At 36.5% G+C, this 18,164-nt stretch overlaps 1 protein-coding gene across 2 annotated transcripts in view; it reads left to right on the forward strand.

Moving 5' to 3' along the window:
• UMAD1 (UBAP1-MVB12-associated (UMA) domain containing 1) overlaps nucleotides 1-18,164 on the forward strand; it is a 202,498-nt gene that overhangs the window by 137,969 nt on the left and 46,365 nt on the right. The window lies entirely within an intron of this gene.

The following is an 18,164-nucleotide window of genomic DNA, read 5'->3' on the forward strand; positions in this document are numbered from 1 at the left end:
GATAGGGAGTGACTTCCTAAGTGCTAAGCTTTTCCTTGTGCTGGAAATGGAAATTTTGTGTTGAAATAAAAAAAAGAGGAGTAGAGCATTCAAGTTAAAACATTTGAACTATTTTTAAGTGATTATTTTCTAATGCATTTGACTAAATAGATAATATGTGAACATATGATAGGTTTAAAATGATCTATTCAGAACTATATTACATTACCATTTTCAACATCAAAATGCAGTCCTTGACATTGTTTAGTAGAGAGATTAGGGTATGTGTTCTTTTCCACGTGGGAAAACTATTTGCTCTTTGACGATGCTTGAAAATGTAGTTACGGGACTTCTGTATAACGTGAAGAAAAATACTAACATTATGTAATCACTGCAATAATTATTTAAGATTTAGAGGGAATGTTAATTGTTAGAGTGGAAGGGATATCCATGAATTTTGAGACTGTACATGGTGACACACCTGTATTTGTATTCTGTTGGGTTGTCGTAAAAGTCATGACGCATTTCTGCAACGAAAAACAGAGAAAAAATACGTCATGACTTTTCCGACAACCCAATAGTTGTAGCACATGAGGGTATTACTGTTTACAGCTGGAGTGGGGTCAGGGCTGTGACCTGTTGGGTTCATCACCATATTGCCAAAGCCTAGCACAAAATAAACATCAAACATTTTGGTGAATGAATGAATATAATCATGAACTGTAAGTAGAAAGTCATATGTATTTTAAGAAGAGAGATTTTTGGTTTTTTATATTCAGGTTTTCCACAATGAGCAGACTTTATAATCAAGAAAAAAATTTATTTAAAGAGTTGATGTAAAAGGTAAATTGATATAGGGGAAGAAAAGAGTCATCGTTCCTATAAAACTGTATGTTCGTTTTTCATGTATGCCTACAACACATTTATTAAGCACTGACTGTATTCAAGGTGCTGTGTATATAGTGGGGGAAAAACAGATACAAGGACAAAGAAATATGTCCAGTCTATACATTGAAGCAACTTGATCTCTTTCATTTATTCAAACATTTAGTGAGTGCTGATGGTTGTGGCATCTTTGATAGGGAATAAGGTTGATGTAGTTGAGGTTTGGAAAAGAACCATCAGGATGGTTTAGAAACCATCCAGGATTACTGAGTTCAGTTGCTTAGTTATGTGATTCACTGGCAGCGTCTGTGGTACTCTGTTATTTTTCAAAGTTGACTCATTGATAGAAACACTTCCAAGATTAATTCTTAAGGAAAGAAGCTTTTGAGCTGCTGATCCTCCCATATTTCAAACTAGCTCATTATTGTGCTGCTGCTTTCTCGTCTCTCCATTATACAATCAATTCTTAATCATAAAGAGTGGATTTACTCATATGTACTCCTGCTATAACAGGTATTTGAAAAATGCCTGCTATTTAAATAGCTGTTGGGCACTCAGAGGGCAGTGTTTGCTATGAAGGAGCTTACTTATGTAGCAAAAAAGAAATAGGGAGACTGCATGTGAGACCACAGGGTTAAATCGTGGTACAAGAGGATAATAATAAAATACTTTTAGATGCTATGTATGATTTGCCACAGCAGAGCCAAAGAATCATTTACCTCAATCTTAATATCTCAAATGGAATTCATTATTCCTCTCCTTTCAAGATCAAAACCAAAAACATTGCTGCATGTTTCCCCATTTTCCCCCCACCCCATAGTCTACCTTGATTAGTTAAGATGAGTCTTATCCAGTCTCATGGAAAGGTCCATTGATAGATAATGGACCAAAGACTGTGTGGTACATCCCATCCACAGCTGCCTTTCTGCCCCTTGATCTTGTGACGCTCTGTCCCATCTGAGCCTTTACATTTGCTCTCTCTTCTTTACCAGAGCTTCCCTTGGCTGCCTTCTTAGGTCAAGTGTCACTTTTCATGACTACCTCAGCTAAAGTGTCCCTTCCTCAGCCACTGTCACATAACACTTTTTTAAATCCATCATGTTTATCACTATATCAGATTATTGAGTTTACTGCCTGCCTTCCCTGACTAGAATGAAAACAGACCTTGTGTACCTAGAATAGTGCCTGGTACATAGAAGGTGCTCAATAAATACACGTTTACTGGTAATTTAGATTTCATTTAACGTCATCTCTGTCTGCCAAGTTAAGGGCCTAAAATTACCATTTTGACTCCTTCTTCTCACCCTCTTAATCAAATCTATCAAGTCCTATTGATTCTACCTCTCAAATATCTTCTGTATCCAGTTCCTTATACTCCAAGTAGGTCCTTATCTGTTCACCAGACTGTTATTACACGAGCAGTTTCTTTCCCAAATGTCTTTCTAAAAGAAGAGCAAGTTTTGTTACTTCAGGCAAGATTTTTGAAATCTGCAGAAGAAAGCTTACACCCAAAATCCTGTTCAAATGTCACCTCCTTTGTGAACTCTTTTCCCTTCTTCCTCAGCCAGAGATAACCACAAAGTCCTCTTCTGCTTGTGTTGTCTGTAAGGTGGAAAGTACACCGTAATCAGACAGTGTGTGACAGAGATGCCATGTCAATGATTTCTGGATGGATAAATGAATAGATAAGTGGTCCTCTGCAAATGCTGATTTATGAGTAAATCTCTTCTTTAAATTCTGTTTTCCTCCTTATAAACAGTTATTTTTTCCCCTCTCTGTTAAAAAAAAAATAATATATATATATATATATATATTTTTTTTTTTCTTAGTTACCCATTTAAAAATCTGTTAATTTACATTATTCTGGGCACTCTTACAACATTAGCAAGGAAAAAGGTAATGATTTCAGTTAGTTTTTAAAAAAAGCAGATATATATCTGATTACGAAGTTGTAATTATTGTACCCAGCAGGAAAGATTTTCATTATTTTAATATTTAATGGCTATACAAGAAATGTTGAAATATTATTTATAATGAGAACACATTTGGTAAGTTAATATGCAGTTCCATAAGGATTAAAAATAACACTCTCAGTTGCCAAAATATAACTCACTTTTCTAAGGACCCTTTGGAGGTGGCTTTTAGTTATAACAAAATAGGTTTTTTGATGAATTCAGATATATAAACAAGTAGATGCCTGCTACTTTTAAGGACATGCAGGGGAGAAGATATAGAGAGATGTAAAGTTCTGTGACTCACACTTACAGAAGCAAAAATTTTCGATCTATTCATGGATAACTAGAAAACTCCACAAGTCACTATAATATAAAATGAAATAAATAAGTTCCTTAAACTCTGTAACTACAAGAATAACTGAGAGTTCCATGGAGGAAGAAATATCATTAGGGAGAGTCAAGGAAGGCTTCCTGCCAAACTCATGTGAGTTTTGAGCCATGAAAGTTTTTTTCTTACTATTTATACAATTAATTTCCATATTATTAAGATAAATTTTTTTTTGAAATGAAATCCTTAAGAACATTTTAGAAATACAGAAGCAAATCATGATATGAAACTACTTTCCACACATGATTCTCAATGACAAATAAGGGGTTAAAAAATAAATTTCATGTGGTCTGTGCTACACTGTAGTTTTAATGGCAGTTAAAATATTTTGTTAAGTCTGTGATATTTTTCCTTACAATTTATAGCTCAAGTATACTTCACAACTGTGTTCCCTCTCCAAGTACAGCTCCGTTGCCGACATCAGGGAAATTCTAACGTCTACGTGGAATATAATTTGAAAAAGGGCTATCTAGTTTGGGCATCAAATTAAGTGAATTTTTACAGAGCTGGATTATGAGATATTTTAATGCATTTACACAAAAGAATATGAAAAGCAGCATATTTATTTGCATTGAGTAATTAGCGGGACTTTTCGCTTTGTGAAACTGAAAATGCTATAGCTTTCATGCCAGAAAAAACTCATAATTTCGCCGTATGTTTATCTCTTCTTCACTTCCTCTCCATATAATTTCTCTCAGTGATGACTTAATTTAGTTACTACTGCTTTTACCTTAGTGTTCCCAGTATATGATCCCAAAGTATATCGCCACCTAAAATAGGATAATGTAAGGAAACATTGAATTAATTTTGTCAATCAAATGCAGTTTTTCTCACATTGTGCTTTAGTCTGTGTTTTATGAGCCATTGGTAACTTTTAACAGAATTCACTGTTTCGCGTGTGTAGAGTGTAAGCTCCTGTAAACCCATGTTTGGGCTTATTAAAATTAAAGTCATTAGATTCTAGTACTTGGGGGAAAGTTATAATTCGGAACTAATTATCCAATTGGAGGACTAGCCACCTCATTCTGTTCCTTTTTTTCTTGTCACCTTTCTGAATACATCTTGGCAGTGAGTGGTCATGACACTGCAACCACTTAGTGCTTTCTGCATGGCTAGGAGCTCAAGGGGGATAAAACCACAGATTCAAGGGAGGCCCAGTTTTGAGTTTTTGCCTTTATGACTTATCACCTCAGAGAATTAACATTACAATTAAGTAAGTAATTAGTCATTCTTTTCTAATCTTAAGCCATGGAAAGTGTTTCATATTGTGAAAACTGGAACCACATTAGCTACTAATTTACAAGTAGACCTATTCATGTTTGATTTTGTAGGTATATTTTGAGAGCTATGAATATGTAAATTTCAGTTTTTAATATAATTATTTCCAATTTTGGTGACTACTAATTTTTTTCTAATTTTAACGGACACTTTTAGACTGTTTGTTGAACATAAATTTCTTTTATATTTGCATTATAAAAATTATTTTTAAATGTGCATTTATTTTTAGTCTCCAAGACTGAGAATATGTTTATTTATTTAGTTCACTGGACTAAGATAGCAAAATACAAAAACAAGCCAATAAAAAACTCCCCACAAAGCCACAGTTCCGTTTGTATATTTGTCTGGAGTGACAACTAATTCATATATGCATATGGAGCCACATATAAAATAATAACTAACAGATGGTATAGCTGCAAAGTAGGATTTATAAAGATTATTATCAGCTGGTGGTATTGAGACACTCTTGTGGTTATGCTGACAGAAGACACAAAAATTATTTATAATAATAAACTGTAACACTAATATCCCCCCAACTTCTGTTAACCAAAGTAGCTTATTGCATATTTACTATAAATTTCTTAATGAAGACCTAAAACAATCTTACAGCTGATTTGTAGTAGGAAACTTAATAGACAGCAATTATAAAAACAGTAATTAAGATACTAGAGCTAACAACAAAATGTTTGCTAAAATTAAGAGCATAATATTAGAATCCCTGGAAAGTAAAGTAAGGATTCGGGGGAGTGTGTTTATTCAGGTCATTTCAAGCACACTTCTCAACCTAGTACACAGTATTTGTAATTTTGTATTTGTAAATAGTTGAGTTATATGGGGAATTCACAGTTCAGCAATTTAGGGAACAAAAGTTGATTTTTTTGAAAAAGGTATAGAATGCACATTAATGAAACATTCATTTTTCTTCTAAAGTGTTTCCACACTTCCCTGATGTCTTTTAACAGAGCTATGGAGCCTTTAGACTCTGTAGGGACTAATTTCCTTATTGCTTTTATTTCAGATAGTCATTCAAATGAATGAAAATGTCCTTGAGCTTTGCGAATACCATATAATGTAGACGTTGGTTACTACTCCTTGAAAAGGGGAGTAAGATTATTCCATTAAAAACTGAGTTCTGTGTTGGAAAAAGACTGGAGGGAACAATTTTTAAGAATAGTTTCAAAAATAGCAAACATTCATCTACTGGATGTCAGGATTTTGGTTTTAAGAATTTTTTAGTATAATGTAGTATATAAGTTTATAAATTTAAAGTTTGGGGGTTATAAAGATGATAATGAAATTGTTTATTCGTAGTCCAAATACAGGTATAATGGGTATTGATATGGAAGGCAGTTTAAATTGGTACGACTATTTTTGGAAAGCATTTTGGCAATAAGTATCAAGAACCCTAAAGATGTTAATATACTTTGACAGTAATTCCACTTTTAGGATTCTATTCTAAGAAAATAATCTTTTCAATCCACAAGCAGTTATATGCACAAAAAGGTGACTATCCACTCAATGGAACACTTTTCACTTTTTATAAATGAAATTTATGATTAGTTTTCAATAAAATATAAAGATACTTGGTTTCATAATTCCAGTTAAAAATATGAGGTACAAAATTGCATATACAGTATGATTGCTGCTATGTAAAAACTGTGCACAAAGAGATGATGTAATACATGAAAACATAAGGTGTAGTTGCCTTTGGGATGATAAATACGTGGGTGTAGTCATTCTTTCCACTGTCTGATTTTCCAACTTGTCTCTAATGAGTGTACCTTATATTTTAAATGATAATAAGGTTGGTGGTGAGGAAACAGTGTATTCACTCAAGGGCAGGCATTAACTTAATAGAAGAACTATTTTGTGTAGTGATAACAATGGAGCAATCTATTGAGGATGATCTCTAGGAGGTGTGTTGGTACTTCCTGCCTTGGTTCCTTTAGATTTAAGATCCCTTAATTAGTTGATCACAGAGCACCACATCTGATCACAGCTTGTTAAAACATCTGTCCTCTCACCCAGGGCCTCTTCAGCAGGGGGGAGAGTGGGTGACTTGGAGATTATTCTTCACATCTCATTGGAAGTCAGACCCCAGCTTTTCTCATTGATCAACCTGATTGTTAACGTCGTTGTATCAGTTATAAAGTCAGATTTCCCCCAAAAAAGTTGTAGGCTACTGGTTTGAACATGTAGTTGTCTAAAAATTGTGCTTTTTCCTTTATATTTAAGATGCCTAGACTCTTAGTTTGAAGATAACTAATTTCTCCCTTTATAATAATTAGTTTATGAGAATATAATTTTGTCAGATGAGTGTGAGGTTCTTTGTTTTTTGTTTCTCTTAATGTAAAACCCTTTCAAATTTATGATTTACCTGGAAAGTGAAGCACAGTTAGATTACTGTGCTGTCTTATCTCATTTAAACAGTAAATTTAATTCTTTGATGTGTTTATCCTCCTATGCACGATACCTTTTGGGAAGATTTTGTAGAGTGCATTTCTCCAAAGTTGACTTTAATTTGAATTACTGGGCCATATAATATCATAGAAAGCATAGTTTTCCTGGATTCCTCTGCTTATGAGGTATCTGATCTGGGACAATTGCTAAGCTTCTCTTCCACTTCCATTCTTGGTGAAGTAAGTTGATTAGATGCGGTGTCTGAGATCTTCCTTCCCAGAAGTCCTGGTTCTTTCCTTACCTCTTTGAACAGGGAATTGGGTTTTTGCCACCAAATGCCCACCTTCGTACTACTACTTTGATCGGGGTCGGGGAGAGTGGGGGTCTGCTGCATAATGAAGATTGTAGTCATTGATTAATCAAACTTTCATGATTAGGGAGGAATAGTCCAACAGTCCTTGCAGGTCAAGTGTCAGACTGCAAAAAACCCTTCTGAGATCTTTGCTCTTGCTTACAAAGTCTGTCATGGGAAATAATAAGTTTGGCCTCTTTAAATCTCTAAACTCTTGACTTAATATTTTGACAATCAGATTAGCGTAGGTTGTTGATGGCTCAAAACATCAGCAAAATGAATGAACTTGAGGCACGCTTAAGGGAGTTTGTAAAGATCTCTGCTATAACTTCAAATTTGTATAGGTTTTGTTACCACTACATCTTTGTCCTCATTTCAGTTTTGCTGGAAAAAAATTATAATGGAACGGTCATAATTCTGGTATTTTCTGGCTTTCACTGGGGTTAACTAGCACACTGAAACATAATGTTCATTCATCCCAGCCAGTAAGGCCAAACTATGTGAGGTGTATGAGAGCTGCCCCTGTTTCCATCCAAAATGCACATATGGTGTGGGTAAGCCAGTAATGTGAGTTTTACGCAATGTTTCTGCTGCTGTACACAGTCTGTTGCTCGGCACCAATTATTCCTTGCCAGAAACCCGCTAACCTGCTGCTTTGTAGTTCTGCTTGATGAAGCTAGGTAGCTTAAAGTGACCACGACAATATTTAACTTCAGCCATCTTAGTTTGCTGAAGTTCTCTAACTTGAACTGTCTACCTCATCTGTGGATTCATTGCAATGGCTGCAATTAGAATCAGAACTGGAACCTTGTTAGTATGTCGCATGGGGCTACATTAGGTCCAGTACGTGTGCTTATTATATATGTGCGGAAGGAGGGGGCCATCGTGTGGAAATCGTAGATTTTTGCTTAACAAATCTAGTTTACTATCTCCAATTTAGACATTATTATTTTAAAAAATCATACGGGATATTCTGTTTATATTTTGGTTGTCATTTTGTTGTCATGTTTCCAGCTTTCACTCTTGTAGCTTTAAAAACCACAAAACCAGCAGGGTGAGAGGGCCATGTTGGGAGAACAGCTGTTCCCCATTCCCCACACCATCTTTTTCTAATCCCCCGTTTTTTAATTAGTAGCAAATGGTCCTTATTTCTCCCTCCTTTGGATCATGTTACAGTCATAACTTCTTGCGACTCTATAGAGTTAAAATTAAAGCACAACCATATTTACATTGTCTTCACACAACTAGAGATTCTTTTTTTTTTTTAATGGATAAATTCCATCTGACTCTTTATGCAGTGGAAAAGTAGTATGCAGGTATGTACTTGGTCTAACTGGCATTTTCTGAATATTCCACTTTGTACCTTGTTGAGGATTCTTTTTTGTGAATACGCTCATGAGAGTGCACCAAGATGAATACACAGAAAAAATCATGTTAGTTAAGCTCAGCCAAATTTACATAGACTTGACATTTCTTTCCAGACCTAGCAGGCCCCATTCCTTACTGTGTCAGTTGTTGGTTTTTTTTTTTTCCATGAACTTCTGTGTTCTTCCTACCCTGTTCAATAATCGACATTAATTTCTACCCATTCAAGGACTGTTTAATGTCCACTTTGGGATGTCATATTCTTAGGGACATGCCTTTCACACATTGCCTTTTCAGTTAAGAAATCATTATGGGTGTGAATTCATAAATTTTCTCTAACACCAATTATATAATGGAAAATGTATGAACCTCCTAATGTAAAAGCAAAAAGCCATAATTTAGGTAATAGCAACCCACATTTTCCCTGCCTTTTTATGCCTCTTGGAGAAGGAGAAAAGTGTGGCATATACTGTACCTATGAGCACGGTGATAGTGGACTGAAGTACCAGGTACATAGTAATCAGAAGCCCATGAAAACTTTCTCAGAACTTCTGAACTGAAAAGACTCAGACAACTGCTGCATAATCCTACTTCTTAAGTTGGTTTCGGTTGGAGAATAATTTGATGAACATGCATTTGTTCATCTCAGTATCCTGGGATTTATTACTAGATCAAGCCAGCCTGGCAGAGAGCTGTATAATTTTCTCTCATTGCTTCAGCGCTCACTATACAGCTTGCCTCCCCTGAACTGGTTTTTTAGGTTTGATAGAATAACTCTATGAGAAACTGTTGTCTGGAATGCTCTGTGACATTTCTTATGAGGGAATTTTTCCCAAGACATCGTGTATTACATTTCATAATTTTTCCTGTGTGAAGTCCCTCTTAGGTCTTCTGATTTCTTTTTTTTTTTTTGAAGATTTTTATTGGGGAATTGGGGAAGGGGAACATTGTGTTTTTCCAGGATCCATCAGCTCCCAGGCAAGTTGTTGTCCTTCAGTCTTAGTTGTGGAGGGCACAGCTCAGCTCCAAGTCCAGTCACCATTTTCAATCTATTTGGGGGTGGGGTGGGGGGGTGTAGTCCACCATCCCATGTGGAAGTCGAACCGACAACCTTGTTCAGAGCACGTGGCTTTAACCAACTGAGCCATCCAGCTGCCCATTGGCAGCTCATGGCTGCTCTGCTCAAGGTGCCATGTTCAATTTTAGTTGCGGCGGGGGGTGGGGTGGGTGGAGGAGGTGGGGGCAGCCCACCATCTCATATGGGTGTCAAACTGGCAACCTTGTTGCTAAGATCATGTGTCTTTACCAGCTCAGCAGCAGCTCAGCTCAGGCGCAGCTCACTGGCCCATGTGGGAATTGAACTGGCGACCCTGTTGCTCAGAGCTCGCACTCTTAACCAACTGAGCCACTCGGCCAGCCCCTGATTTCTTAATTGCTTTTATACTAACAGAAAATATTTTATTTCTACTGAGATGGTAATATTCTTTTTCTCATGGCCATTGTGAATTTTGTACCACATCGTTTCTTCCATTTTCCTTTGGCAAGAGGAAGCTCAAACCAAAATTTACAGCTGAATTCTAGTAATTTACAACCCTATAGGATATGTATCTGTATACTTAATTTTCCTCTTATCTGATGCTGCTATTCTATATTTTTCCTAGACATGATTTTTAAATTTATTGTGAATCTTCTTGTTAGCTGCTTCCGATTCACTGTGTAGAGGAAAGAGTTAAAATATGTATGTACACATATAAGTATATTTATGTAATACTTATATAAAATAAGTATATATTTAAAGTGTGCTTTCTATTTTAATTGGCTTTAAGAGATATATGTAACTCCCAATTTTCATTTTCTTTCAGTTCTCTTTCTTTTAAAAACAATCATATTTGACAGAATTATACATGAGTTTTTTTGACGGTGAGAATGTGTGACATTGGGCCCCTTACCTAATCTCTTTCTCCCATGCCTCAGGCTCACACACTGATCTCCAGTCTAATGTGGTTTCTTCAGGGTCTTTGTTGACTGGAGTACACAGATGAAAGCAGCAGCCTCCTTTCCACATCACCTTTGTCTAGCTGCTGTCAGGCAGAAATGTACCTCAGGCACCTGTGACTGTCACCACTTGCTACATCAACCACTACATGGTCTTCTTCTCTGCACGCTTTTTTTTTTTTTCCATGCTCTAGATATACCTTTTAGATGGTTTACCAGCTGGGTTTTAGATATCAGTGTGGAAGACCTAGGAAAAGTGACTTCCTAATTTAGAGGCACATTGTCTTGGGAGTAATGGTTCCTCACAGTGGTGAATTCATAGATCCCCTGCCAGAATGTGAACTTTATCATTACACAGACTTGGAGCTCAGATCTTGGCTTTGCCATGTACCAGCATAGCACCTTTGATAGAGTCCTTAGGCTCACAAATCTTCATGTTTTCTTGCTATTAAATGGGAATGGCACTACTCACATTACAGGGTTACTGTAAGAATTTAATGATAATTAATATTTATATGTATATATACACAGTGTCTGACATATACTGGACACTCAAGAAATGTTAGCTTCTTTTTAATTTGGAAGGAAATTATGGTTCATGCCTCGAAAATCATGCCCAAGTACAGTTGGAGGGATTAAGTTAGCTAGAAATTATGCTCAGATGAGAGTTACCAAGACCTGAAAGGCAGTGGCTGAAATTTAGGGTTTTGTCTTTCCCAGATGATGAGAAGTCTGGTGGAAGGTGGTGGAAGTATTGTTTCAGGAGCTCAAGTATGTCAAGGCTGATGTCCTATGTGAGTCTTGGCCTTTTCCCCATAGTTGCCAGATACTATTGAAGCTCCAGCCATCATATCCACTCTCTAGGAAGTTGGAAGGAGGAAGACAGCAAAGGGAGAATAAAAGTACCTGTCTATGACCAGAAATTTTCCAAAAAATTCTCTAACAGAGTTTTACTGGCCCCATTGTGTCACATGGCCACCCGTAGAGGCAGGGTTCGCCTGGGAAATGTTTTTAGCTTTGTATTTCCCTACTCCCAGCAGAAAATGAGGGTCCAATAAAGTGGAGGAAACGGAAGAGGAATATTGGATAGTCTGCAAGCAGTCTCTGATATAGGTATCATCCTGTTTTGCTTTTAGAAGCTTCATTTGTCCAACAGACATCAGTGTAGTGGGCGGGGGGAGTAGAGAGAAACACCCATTGGTGAGAACTTCATTCTCTCTGGCAGCATGATGTCTTTGAGTAGTCAAAGAGGAATGGTAAATAAAGAAGGATATTTAGTTTATCATCATATTTTGAATCTAGGGTAAGTTAGGTATGGTGCTAGTAGGAACTTTACATATATTATCTCAATAATTTTTACAGATGAGGTAGACTATACCATCTATGTATTTTATAAAGGAGGCAGCTGAGGCTCAAGAACATCAGTTTCCCAAGACCACACAACCAGTAACAGTAATGGAGCTGGAATTCAGACTCGCACCGGACTAATCCCAAAACTTTTGCTTTGCACAGGATTGCTTTTCTGCATAACTCGGCTAGAAATCTGCTGTTGCAGTTTGCTTTTATTTTCCTTACTCCCTTGTACTCCTGGGGTCCACAGTAACTACATGTTGATTTTATCTGCACACAGAGTAAAGCTGAGCATCATCTAAAGGACTGGTGCTGTTGCTTGCTGCAGCTTGTAGAGATGAAGCTGGGAAAGGCATAGGTGGTGCTTCCCTCTGGTCACCACACCTCAGAGGTGGGGGCTGTGTCATTACTGCCTCTAGAGTCATTAGCACCTAGGGACTTCCTGTAGGACAAAGGGAATGTGACAAAGCAGCAGTGACCAATCTCAGGGAGCCAGAATCCCAAATTGAAAGCTGATAGAATGTCTTGGCATGGAGACAGGTATCTTCTCAAGTCGGAAACCCCGGAATTGTGCTTGACTCCTTCCTCTTCCTCTAACCCAGCTGATCACCCAGTCCCTCTGTTCCCACCTCACTCATCTGCCCTTTCCTCCCCTCCCTACTGCAGCTGCAGTAGTTGAGGCCTGATTATCTCTCACATGGACTTTCGCAAAGTTTCTGAAATGGCCTCCTGACCCCCAGTCTGACTTTCAGTCACTCCATTCGCCCACAGATCTGACCGTATAGTTGCCTTACGTGATGACATCAGGGGCTCTTCAGCTGCTTATAGGATAAAATCCAGTGACTTTTGTCTGATGTGCATGTCAACTCATGATCTTACCCTGCCCGCTGTAGAGATACCCAGGTCTATTCTGTGTCACCGTACAGAGCTCCTTACTATGCCGTGAGCATATTCCTTTCTCCTGGAGTTTATACATGCAGTTGTGTTTTTCTGGAGAGCTTTCTTTCTTCCTTACCCCTAACATTCACGTGGAAAATTCCTATTCATCCTTCAGGCATCTGATCAAACACTTTTCATCCTGGAGGCCATCTTTGTGTCCCTTAGGCAGGATGCTTAAGCACCTTTGCATACCTGTGTTCTAGCTGCTTGTATCCTGCTCAGGAGCATCATGAAGTGGGGATCCTGGTTGATTGGGCGTTGTGTGCTCTGTACCTAGCACTGTGCATGACACGTGTCCACCACTCAATAAACATTTAATGTTTGCTGTGTGCCGGAAGGAACATTTAGAATGGCCCAAAGACAGAATAACTTGTCCAATTCTTTAGCCCTGAAACACTGAAACTTTGGACGAGTTCCTTATTTTTTCAATGCTGGGTTAATGGGACTGTATTTGTCAAATTACTCCATCTCTCTGAGTTGAATTATTCTTTTAAGTTCTTCCACAGTTTCTTTAGTTTTTCAGATTATCTTTAATCATTAGTTTTTCAGATTATCTTTAATCATTCCCGTTATGCCATCTCGATGATTCTCATTCCCAAATCCTAAAGAGGCTCTTACCTCTACTATATACTATGCATTTCCTCAAAATTCAGTTGTGTTTTGGATGTTTTTACTTTATATTGACTGTTTTGGTTTCCATTCCTGATGGAAGATGCGTTTTAAATGGTATTTTTTAAATGATTCAGAATGTTTCTTATCTTTAAACACTGATGCCTATGTATCGTTTTTGTATGTTTTGTCCCCTTTGTATTCAAAACAAGATTTTCTTGCACAAAAATTAAGTTGACAAGTAAATCATGAGCATATGAAGATTTTCTTCAAACCATGAATATTATTGCTACTTCTTAAAATTTTAATTCCCAGTTTTTAATATATCAAATAATGTTTACATCCAATAGTTGCTTCTGTTGGGCTATATCTGACAAGTTATAGGTAATTACTGAAAGAATGTAAGATGCTTGAAAGCTGGGATCTTCTCTGTCTTACTCATTGCTGAAAACCCTATGCTTAAAAACAGTACTTATACATAATAAGTGTCAAATAAATAGTTGTGGAAAGACTGAAGCAATGGCAGTAGCATTTTAGTTAACCAGTGCCTGGACAGCCGGTACCAAAGTGAATTTGCAAGTCCAAAGTCAGTGAAAGAGAATTTCAATACCTACAAAGACCCTGCAGAAATCACACTTGTGCAAAAGGGCAACTGAATCAGATCAGAAAGAGGTTCACCAGTTTTAGTTGTATAAATCTCTATAGGTGTTGCTTGTTTATTCTTTTAAACCTCCACCTCATGCCTGTTGACATTGAAAACCAAAACCAGTGTTCTGGGCTTTCAACTTAAATAGTTGTAGTTTTACTCTGGGAAAAAAAAACACACAAAAAACAAAACAAAAAAAAAGAATTCATATTTTGGTATAAGTTTATTTAGTCACCAAAAAGATCCGATGAGTAACTTGCATTTGCATTTCTATTGTTATATAACTAAACGCTGATTAGCCTGGTTAATAGATTATGATTCCCTAGCTTCTTATCCAAGTGCAGTTTTGAACTATCAGACCACTTCATTTATTTCAAGAAATATATCTCAATCACCTAGTTTGGGCAACACTCTGTTAAACATTGCTCTCCGTGTCTGAAAATTTCAGGGTTATTACTCTGTTGAAGATTTGTGGTAAAAAAAAAAAAAAATTCGTCTACTTCTAAAACCTCATCATTGCAAGATTATACAAAACAGTTGACTATAACTGAACCACAGGATTAGATGCTATAACTCTGTCTTTCAGAGGTAGACGTCACTCAAGCAAATTTGGGGCATCACAATTGTCAGTCAAGTCAAAATCCATACTTCAAATTAAAATTTTCTAACAGTAAATTAGAAGAAAAAAACTAGCATTCATGTTTTAACACTATTGTATCTTTTAAATTTTGAATATTCAGATTTGAGGGTTTACACTGGCACCTCTCTGTCCCTTATTTTTCTGCTAATGATCATCCCAGCTTCAGCTCTTTAAAATGGTTAGTTGGGTTTCATTTTAGCATGCACACCCTTAAGCTGTCTTTTGTAGTTTCATAAGGGCCAAAGAGCTTGTTAGCCTGGAATTTAGTGTATTTTGGTACTAATTTGTTTTTAGTTATTCTTTTCTTGATATTTTGGAACCCTTTTCATGAGGAAACTCCATGATTCTTACCAATTAGTCATAAACCAGTTTGGATTTAGGAATTACATAATTTCCTACTTTGGAACAACGCTATGTTATTCAAATAGTAAATGGTAAAGATGTGAATATTTCACTGAATCTTGGGTGACGTGGCTGATAATTAGATCCTCAGAGAAAAACGAAAACTCCTGAAATTTGTGGCAGGATGAGAAATGTGGCCAGGGAAGAAAGTAGTTTAATACGTAAATACTTGTTATTAATGAAAATTAAACATGATCTGTTTAGGATTCAATCCCTGTTTTTAGTGATATAGCTTTTTGTGGGTTGTTTTTTTCTGTGTTCATTAACAAAAAGAACAGGTAACCAGCCTCATTAGTGACTTGAGATTTGACTCGCAGGAAAACATTAGGTAGTAATTACGAACAAGGCTTTTTTTTTTTTTCCAGTTTGTGAAATTTTAACTGTACTGCCTTACGTGGTTGCTACTTGCCACATGTAGCTATTGACCACTTGAAATGTGACTAGTCTGAATTCAGATGTGCTGTAAGTGTACATACTGGGTTTCAAAGACATGGTATAGAAAAAGGTTGTATATTTTTGGTAGAGTTGATTACATGTTGCTATGATAATATTCTGGATATGGTGAGTGTAAAAAATGAGTATTGAAATTAATCTCACCTAGTTCTTTTAGCTTTCTTACTATGGCTACCAGAAAATCTCAAATTCTACTTGTGGTTTGCCTTATAGTTTTATTGGACAATGCCAGTCTAATAGGTAAATATTAGTTATTAATAACATATTTGAGTCAGCTTTTCACCTCTTGCATAGCTGATTGTTTCGGAAGCTGGGAAGCCCAGTTATCCTGTTCTCTTCAAGGGCTGCAGGTTAAGCAGCTGATCTTTGGAACGGCCAACCCCGACTCGGTTGACTGATAGCAATCGATAGATAAGTTTTGGAAGGAAAAAGTGCCCCTTTGTTGTTGCGCAGCCCAAATGAATGAGCTGTACCCACTACTTTCCACCTCTTCCCCTGATGGCTTTTACATGGTTGTTAATAATTGGCTGATATTTATAGTAACAAATTAAATAATGCAGGTTTTCAGAGACCCAATTCATAAATTACAGTAAGTAATTTACCATAAATTACAGTATGCCATCAATGATCATGACTTATCATCTTATTTACAACCGTTGAATAATATCCTGTCACCTATTATATTATTACAGATAATAATATTCATAACCAAAAATGAGTTTTTGATATTGTGCTTTTATAAGAAACCAGCCGAAGCAGAACCTACATGTTGTTGGAGGTAGGAAGCAAGCATTTATTAATTCTTGGCCTCTGTTTTCCAGCGAGGTTTAACTATTTCCTTGTGGAAAATAAATCATAAATTCTGTGTGTACTTTATTTTAAATTCTTTCATCTACGAACTATTTGACTCCAACCTAAGGGTTTTGGAGCACTAAGATTAGGAGAATGAAGTCACATTATGTTAGGCAGAGAGGCAGTTGAATAGATATCGATAATAATAAAACGTGTAAAGGTTATTCTGTGAAGATAAATGTAATACTTGAATCAGTCATTTACTTTTCTAAAGCAGTTAATAGGTTAATCTTGTTCCAAAAAAGCCTCTGAGATTGGTAGTTTTCTTTTTAATGCCTTTTGTCTTAGGCAATCTTTTGTATATCATGCAGAGGACCATACAATTAGCATGAAATGAGAGAGCACTTTTTAAATTTGATGAATAAGGGCTCTTTTTTCTCCAGCTGATATGCATGCAAGGTAGAGGTCTGTATCTCACCAGCAGACAGGGTATTTGGTATCTACCCAATAAGTAGCTCCCAGTTTATATCTGTGCCTTAATAAGGAAAGAGGTCTGCAAGTAATAAAAGTGAGCCTAAGGTGCATAAAAATACCCACAAGGCTGTCATGCAAATGCTGCACAATTCCCAGATTTGGACAGTCGGGCTTTTCACCTTGCCCTTGATTCCAAAGACGGCTCCGTCTTTCTGGCAGTCAACTGAGGACATATTAGTAAGATCTCTGTGAACATGAAAACCTTTTCTTTGCGGGGGGAGGGCAGGTTGTCTTTTTCTGTCATTTATCACAACAGTATGCTTTGTTAAAACATTTTTTTTCGAAATGTTATGTCTTTAGAAAAGTTTTGTCTTTATACTCTTGTGGGCTGTTTGCTTTTTAGAAATACTTGTCTTTTGAGGTTGTAGTACATATGTCAATGAACATTATTTCTTTTCCTTGCAGTTAATTTGTGTATTGAAATAATATAAACTGTGAGTAATACAGATTGTTTTCAGCATAACATAGATGTCACACATTTCTGCTCTAAAATTTTGTAGAATGGAGATGCCAGTTCCTCTGGTTCTTCATTTCCTCTTCTGTGAATGGGGTTTGCTGATCTCTAGGGAGATTCCCAGTAATAAAATTTATTATTCTAGATGATTCTACTATTGTGTTTCTTCTGGCTATCTATCTCTTATCTGTTTTTTCTTAAAGAAGTGTTAATATACTGTTTTGTGAATTAGGAGTGTCCTCCCATCCCTGCTGTTTCTAAAAGCACAGTTTTTAAAAGATGTGATTTCCAGTATTGTTGGGAAAGTTTTACAACTTACTAATCATTTATGGCCACATTTTGCTATTGTTCTATAATTCATCCATAGGTAGCAAAAACCTTTCCCATTGCATAAAAGAAAACAAAATGCCACAAATAAGGTAAATAGGTCATTAATTGAGCCACCTTTTCCCAATTAAGGTACTACCATAACTAGGGCTTCCAGATTTAGTAAATAAAAATACTGGATGCTCAGTTAAAACTGAATTTCAAATGAACGAAAGATCATTTTTTTTTAGTATAAATTTGTCTCAGGCAATATTTAGGTCATATTTAGACTTAAAAAATCACCTGTGTTGGACCTAGCAAACATAACTGTTAACTCAACTCGCTTATTAACTCAGAGAACTCCTGAGTCAGGGAAGTTCTGAGCTTGGCCCTTCTGCACAATGCTGTTTGCTGTGCATCCCATCCCAAACCAGTGCTTAGA

The sequence above is a fragment of the Hipposideros armiger genome, unplaced genomic scaffold, assembly GCF_001890085.2.
Source record: "Hipposideros armiger isolate ML-2016 unplaced genomic scaffold, ASM189008v1 scaffold_438, whole genome shotgun sequence".
NCBI lineage: Eukaryota > Metazoa > Chordata > Mammalia > Chiroptera > Hipposideridae > Hipposideros > Hipposideros armiger.